Here is a 7,861-nt window from a genome sequence, read left to right on the forward strand (position 1 = left end):
TCATGCAAAAAATTGTTTGTCACAAGTAACAAACCACCCCAATAAAAATAATAACCAAAGTCTTCAAACCTCGGGTCATCTCTCAAAGGAATTGCAGGGAAGTGTTCTTGTTATTGGTTATGAGATGTATATTTTGGGGTTTTGAATAAGGGACATGAAGAGTAAATGGTAAAAGAAATGAACTAGCAACTAATAAAGCTCTTGGCAAGGTATGAGAATTAGAAGTCCTATCCTCATTATCATCATCAATTGTGACATCAATTATCCATTGCTCCCTGATAATGAAGTTTTGCTCGATGGTTTAGAATTTCTCTCATAGAAATAACAACTTCGTTGTAAGCATAGCTCCAAACCAACAAACAATTCTCACATCAAAAATTTGGTTGTCACAAGTACAAACCCCAATGAATTTATAACCGGAGTATTTGGACTCCGGGTCGTCTCACAAGGAATTGCAATGAAGTGTGTTATTGGCTATAAAGGGGTTAAGGGGGTTGGTTTTATATTTTTGCAAGAAAATAAATGGCAAGAAAAATTAAATGACAAGAAGAGTAAATCAAACAAGTAACTAAAGAAAGCAAGTAATAAAGAGAGAGACATTCATGGCAAAGATTGAGATCATAGGCTTTCTATTCTAGTCATGCAATGATTAATTCATCTTATTTAGTCAACTCCAACAAATAGGGAGAAAGTCAAACAAGACTAATCAATCATACCACAATAATAACAAGAATTTATCTTATTACGTCATCTCCAACATTGGAAGAAGGTATCATATTACCTTCCATGAGAGAAAGTCTAATAAGACTAGCTAATCTCAATCCAAAAGTCCTAATCAACTTACTAATTAAATTAGAAAAAGATTAGCATCAATGGAAACAATATTAGCTAACAACTCTAGATCACCAAAATAAGTTGGGTTTTCATGACTCAAGATTGCCTAATTACTCTTTCCAAACCAAGAATGCTCAAAATCTACTCTAAAGACCAACCAAGCATTTTATCAAACACTTGGAAGGCATAAAAGGAAAACATAATAAATGACAAGAAATAGTAAAATCTATCAACTACCAATTGCAAGAAAAGTAAATCAATAATTCAAATCATCAATTAAAAGAACATCAAACATAAAATTGCTTTAAAGAAAATTAAGATCCATCAATTGTTCATAAACATAAAAGAGAGTAAAATAAGAAATTAACAAAAGAAAATACAAGATCAAAGACAATAGAACAATAAAACATAAAGAGAATTGAAATCAAAACAAGAATTAAAAGAGAAATTTGAGAGTGATTAACATAACTCTATCCTAATTTCTACCCTAAATCTAGAGAGAGGAGAGAGCCTCTCTCTCTAGAATTCTAATTTAAAACATGATGAAAACTAAACTATGACTACTTGGTTCATTCTCCCTTAAATCCTTGGGTTCAATAGCATTAGAAATGGGTTGGATTGGGCCCAAAATGAGCTGCAAAATCACTGGGGGTGATTTCATTAAAGTGGACCCATGGCAGAATCGGCGCGCGCGCGCACATGGCACATGCGCGCCCCTATGCGTCAGGCAACATAGAGTAAATTTTATATCATTTCTAAGCCCCGGATGTTAGCTTTCCAACGCAACTGGAACCGCCTCATTTGGACCTCTGTAGCTCAAGTTATGGTCAATTGAGTGCGAAGAGGTCAGGCTTGACAGCTTTACGGTTCCTTCATTTCTTCATGAGTTCTCCCACTTTGCATGCTTTTCTCCTCACTTCTTCCATCCAAGACTTGCCTTATGAACCTGAAATTACTCAACAAACATATCAAGGCATCGAATGAAATTAAAGTGAATTAAAATCACCAATTTTAGGGCCTAAAAAGCATATTTTCACATTCAAGCACAAATCAAGGGAGAATTGCAAAACCATGCTATTTCATTGAATAAATGTGAGAAAAGTTGATAAAATCCCCCAAAATAAGTACAAGATAAACCACAAAATTGGGGTTTATCACTCCTAATTATTCAACCTCTAACTATGAAGGAAAGTCAAGTGGATAAATCAACTTGAGTCCACAAGTCCTAGTTAAATCCTAAGGAAAGACTAGAGTTAGTGTCATTCAATTCAATTAGCAACTTCCAATTATCAATCAACAAAAGAGTTTGATAACTGAAGAGTCTCCAATTACTCAACCAAAGCCAAGAGGAGAAAAATCTACTCTAGCATGCTCTCAAGCATTTTGTCAAACACTTGGAAGGCGTAGAAGGAAAGTAAAATCAAATTACAAGAGATATAAATCTACAACTACTAATTGCAAGAAATTAACAACAACAAAGCAATGAAACAATGAAAAGAATCAAACATGAATTGTATTAAAGAAAAATAGAAGAACAAGAGTGCATCAACATAAAAGTAAAGAATTACAAGAGTTAAATGCTAAACTAGAGAGAGAAGGTAGAAGAACAAGGAATTGAAGAGGAAAAGTAAATCAAAGCATGAAATTAACCTAGATCTAAGAAATCCTAATCTACATCTAACCTAATCCTAGAGAGAAGAGAGAGCTTCTCTCTCTAGAAACTAACTAAAGCATTCCCTCCAAAATTCAATTATGACTCCCCCCCCTTTGACTCCTCTTGATTTCTGCATGTAAATAGGCTCAGAAACTGAGTTGGATTTGGGCCTGGGAAGCCCAGAATTCACCCCCAGCGTTTTTTACTTTAATGAAGTCACGTGCGAGCATCGACGCGTACGCGTCGCTTGACGTTTTGCTATCCACGCGCACGTGTCATGTACGCGTACGCGTCGCCATGCAACTTCAATTTCCACGCGTGCGCGTCGGTGAATGCATCCCAAATCCTTGATTTTCCATGATTTCTCTATTTTGCATGCTTTTCTCTTCATTCCTTTGATCCATTCCTAGCCTTTTCAACTTGAATTCACTAACAAACACATTAAGACATCTAGTGGAATCAAAGGTGAATTAAAATTAAACAATTAAGGGCCTAAAAGCGTGTTTTTATACTTAAGCTCAAATTAGGAGAAAATTATGAAACCATGCTATTTTATTGAATAAATGTGGAAAAAGTGGATAAAATCCACCTAAATTAAGCACAAAATATACCACAAAATGGTGGTGTATCAAATCTCCCCACACTTAAACCAAGCATGTCCTCATGCTTAACCAAGAAAGAAACAAAGGGTACTATTATTTATTCAATGTAAATAAACTATATGTAATCTACCTACATGCAACTATCTAAATGAATGCAACTACTTGGTCAAAATAAATCAATTTCCAAGAAAACCAATATAAGCAAAAGGGCTAAGGGTATTAACAACCAAGCCAAACCAGAATTGAATTGAGTTATTAAAGATTTTACAAACTTGCAAGAAAAGATGCTCATACGTGAAAACATATTATTGAGCAATTGAACCCTCACCGGAAGTGTTTGCACTCTAGTCGCTCAAGTGTTTAGGGTTGATTCACTCAATTCTCCCCTAATCATGCTTTCCAAGATTTGTTTTTCACCTAACAATCAACAATTATTCTATGCATGCATACATATATCATGAGGTCTTTTCATAGGTTGTAATAGGGCTAGGGTTAAGGTAGGATGCATATGGTCAAGTGGACTTGAGATTTGAATCTTTGATTAACTTAAACTTCCCACCTAACCTATGACAACCTATACAATTTCAAAGCTAAACCTAACTACCCATTCTTCACTTTTTCACATACTCATGCATTCTTTTCTTGATCATAACTCATAGGAATTGATTATTATTGAGCTTCACTTTGGGGGCATTTTGTCCCCTTTTTATTTCTTTCTTTTTCTTTCATTTTTTATTTTTTTTGTGTACATATTTATTATTTTTTTTTCTTTTTACAAAAGTATCAATGAATATGGTTTTACATTTAATTAACACATGAGTATGTACCCAATTCCCAATATTTTCAACAAAAATACAATACACACACCTTTTCTCAACCAATGTCCCAAATCTTCCCACACTTGAAATGATACACACTCACTAGCCTAAGCTAATCAAAGATCCAAATTATGGACATTTATTGTTTTAATCAAAGATCCAAATTAAGGACATTTATTATTTTTCGCTTTAAGGCTTGTAATGTGCTAAATTAAGAACAAGTGGGTTAATCATAGGCTCAAAGTTGGCTAACAATAGAAGATAAAAGGTAAAGCTATTTGGGTAAGTGAGCTAATTGAAACAATGGCCTCAATCATATAAATGCATGTATACACAAAATAATGGACATAAAGAATCAAACAAATCAAAGATTACAATCATAGAAAGAGAATAATGCACACAAGAAGGAAATAAAGTGGTTATAAGATGTAACCACACCATTAGGCTCAAAACTCACAAGCTTGTGTTCTTAGCTCAAAACATGTTCCACAAGATATAACTTAAGCAAGTTCAATGAAAAATTTTTACTCAAGTCAATTGGGGTGTCAATGCCCTATAGATAGAAATCTTGAAAATTTTTTTTATTTTGACTAAGCTTATTATGTATATATATGCAAAATAAGAAAATGCAACTAAAAATTCCAAAAAGACCTAAAAATGATGCAAAAGTGTTGGGATTAGAAATTTGTCACCCAAGAACGCCGACTGGTCGGACGACCTCCCCACACTTAAAAATTTGCACCATCCTCGGTACATTCAAAGATGAGCAAGGGGGGTACGGCGACTTTCTGCGTTGCCACCTTCAGCTGGCGGATCAACTGGTTGCTGCGTGTTCTTTCTCCTGCTTCCTTTTTTTACTTATAATGACTCATCCTGAAAATAGAAGGCAGGATAGTAAGAAAAGTAAATGCAAAAGCAAGGAAGCGTATATTGTTGGAATGAGGTGAGCGAATTAGTGTGACATTAAGGGAGAGATGTGTGTGAATTCTAAATTAGGCACCCTTTAGAACACATACTAGCATAAAAAGATATGTCACAATTACACAAAGAAGAACATGTACTTCACTCATTCTAGTGTGCTTGAAATACTTTTAACTTGTAGGTTAAAACATCCAAACAAGCAATAAAGAAGCATAAAAGCATTCAAGCCAAAAATATATGGATGCATATGATCATGAAATACAATGCATTAAGATAAATGCACAACATCCATCAAGAAATTGCCTATTCAAAGAAAAGGATTCAAATCACATGGTGGCCAAGTCATGCAATTCAAAAGATTTAGAAAGCTTGAAGGCAATGTCACATGTACTTGGTGTTCACAAAAGTTAAGCATGAAAAATTCAAAACCAAGTAACAAGTCTTAACCTCAACAATAAAATCCGACAATGGCAATTAACGACAATGATGTTAAACTAACAACTCATCAATAATCAGCAGCAATTAACAGTAAACAAGATTAATAATCCAACACTTATAGTGAAAATTAGAAAATTAAATGAAAAGTACACTAACTAAACAACCAACTAACAAACTAAAAAAATGGTTATAAATGGTGTTTGGTAGTGTTAGACGATGGGTGAAGGGTGGAAAGAAAAGAGAAGAAGAAGGAAGAAGAAATGGAAAGAAGAGAAGAAAAGAAGATGATGAAAGAAGGCTATCCACGCGTAAGCGTAGGTAACGCGTGCGCATCGATGGGTTATTTAGGGAGTGACGTGTACGCGTGATGCACGCGTACGCGTGGGTTGATTTTGTGCCTCAGGCACAAAGTTTGCGTGATGTTCGCGCAACTCTCGGATTTTTGGCTGGGAGGTGGAAATTTTCAATCCACGCGTACGCGTGGGTAACGCGTGCGCATGGATGGTCGAAAAATCTTGGGTCATGCGTACGCGTGAGGCACGCGTACGCGTGGGTTGGTGCTCTGTTTTTCAAAATTTTTCCATGTTCTTGCACCAAACCAAGCATTCTAAACCTCCAAACAACTACCAAAATACCATAAAACCTTATTTAACATACTAGACTACCAAATAAACTCAACAAACCAATCAAAATATGAAATGAAACTACTTTTACCAATATGTATAAAAGAGAAAATGAAAGTATTTTACCATGGTGGGGTGTCTCCCACCTAACACTTTTATTTATTGTCCTTAAGTTGGACTTATGGGGAGCTCCTCGTCAAGGTGGCTTGTGCTTGTACTCATCTTGGAACATCTACCAATGCTTGGACTTCCAATAAGCTCCATTCTTCAAAATTAATAGCTCCAAGCCTTGATGGAGTTCTTCACAAGCTAAGGGCTCCCAAAAATGATCCTCATGTATTCCCGGATCCCATATCTTGTTTCTACACCCGTCTTCAAGTTGATCATCATTAGTCCATCCAGGTGGTAGGCAAGATGAATTTTCAATTAAGTGACTAAACATCCTTCTAGACTCACCTAATTGAGCACTAGTCCAACCCTTGTATTTAACCCTTGAAGTATTAACCAAAATGAACCTTGCTTTGCGACGCCAACCATGAAACATCCTTCTCTTACGCTTCATCACACAAAGTTCCCTAAGTTGACCATCCGTTTCAAGCAAGCCATATTCGAGTGGGATAATAAAGCTAATAGAAATGAATTTCACCAACTCAAATGTAGAAGTAGATGACAACCTAGGTAAAGAAGCTTCCAAGGATCTTGGCAAAGCGTATTCAACTCCCATCCTTCTTTTTCTAAGGACCTCCACTCCTTCACAAGATTTCTCAAATTCAACCCTTTGTTCATCAATTTTATCTTCTTCACCACAAAGATTCGATGCTTGATCTTCAATTCCAAGGGAACTCAATTCTTGCTCTATCCCATCCAATTCTTCATATGGGATATGCTTTGGAGGATGTGCACTTTCCTCCTCAACATCAACTTCAATCTTGTTGGAGGGATTTTTAATGACCTTAAATTCCCATGGAGACTCCGCATCTCCTAAATCTTCAACCACTTCTTCCTTGTCTTCATCAATCATGGGTTCCTCCAATTGTTCCAACACAAAGCAACAATCCTCATTTTCCACCGAAGTTTCCAATCTCTCCTTCATGCTATGCTCTTCAACCGATTCTCCACATGTGGCCATGGGAGTTCCTTGAGTGCTCAAGCATTGTGTGGCTAATCGGTTTACCACCTCATTCAAGGCAGCTATGGATTTTAGTGCCTCTCTTTGCATTTCTCTTTGTTCTTGAAGTATCAAAGTGAGAGAATCATCAATTGGGCTTGGGGTGGATAGGAGGATTCATTATTTTAGAGGAAGGGTTCATAATAGGAAGGTGGTTCTTTTTGGTAGGATTGTGGCGGTTCAACACTCTCCAATTTTTTCTACTTGTTGCACATCACACTCCACGGTTGCCCCTCCACAATCATCCTTGAACACGTTTTGCTTGTGATATGAATCTCATGAGTCTATCTTTTGACGGATGGTTGCTTGAAGCCGATCCATTGTTTCCTTGAGGTGATTTCTTGATTCTTGTTCCAACATGCTAAGATAAGCGAGATCATATTGCTCTTGGATCGATGGACATGAATGTTTTTCTATGGAGGGTTGTGGTGGAAAGTAGAATTCATCTTGTGGGTGAGAATTTGCATACATTGGAGATGATTCATCTTGGTAATAGTATGGAGGGGGTGGTTCTTGGAAGTGTTGATATCGGAATGGTAGTGGTTCTATATATGATTCATATGGCTCATATGGTTGTTGGTATGGTGGGTAAGGATTAGGGTCATATGAAGGTGTTTGGTAGAAAGAGGCTTGTGAGTATGGTTGAGGGTTATGTTGAGGATAAGGTTCATAAGTATATGGTGGGGCTTGTTGGTAACTATAAGGAGGTCCATCATAGCTATTGGATTGATACGCATTAGGAGTGGAATTATACCTATAAGGAACTGGTGGAGGTTATTACCAAGAAGGTTGTCCATAAGCTT

The sequence above is a fragment of the Arachis hypogaea genome, chromosome 15 (assembly GCF_003086295.3).
Source record: "Arachis hypogaea cultivar Tifrunner chromosome 15, arahy.Tifrunner.gnm2.J5K5, whole genome shotgun sequence".
Classification (NCBI taxonomy): domain Eukaryota; kingdom Viridiplantae; phylum Streptophyta; class Magnoliopsida; order Fabales; family Fabaceae; genus Arachis; species Arachis hypogaea.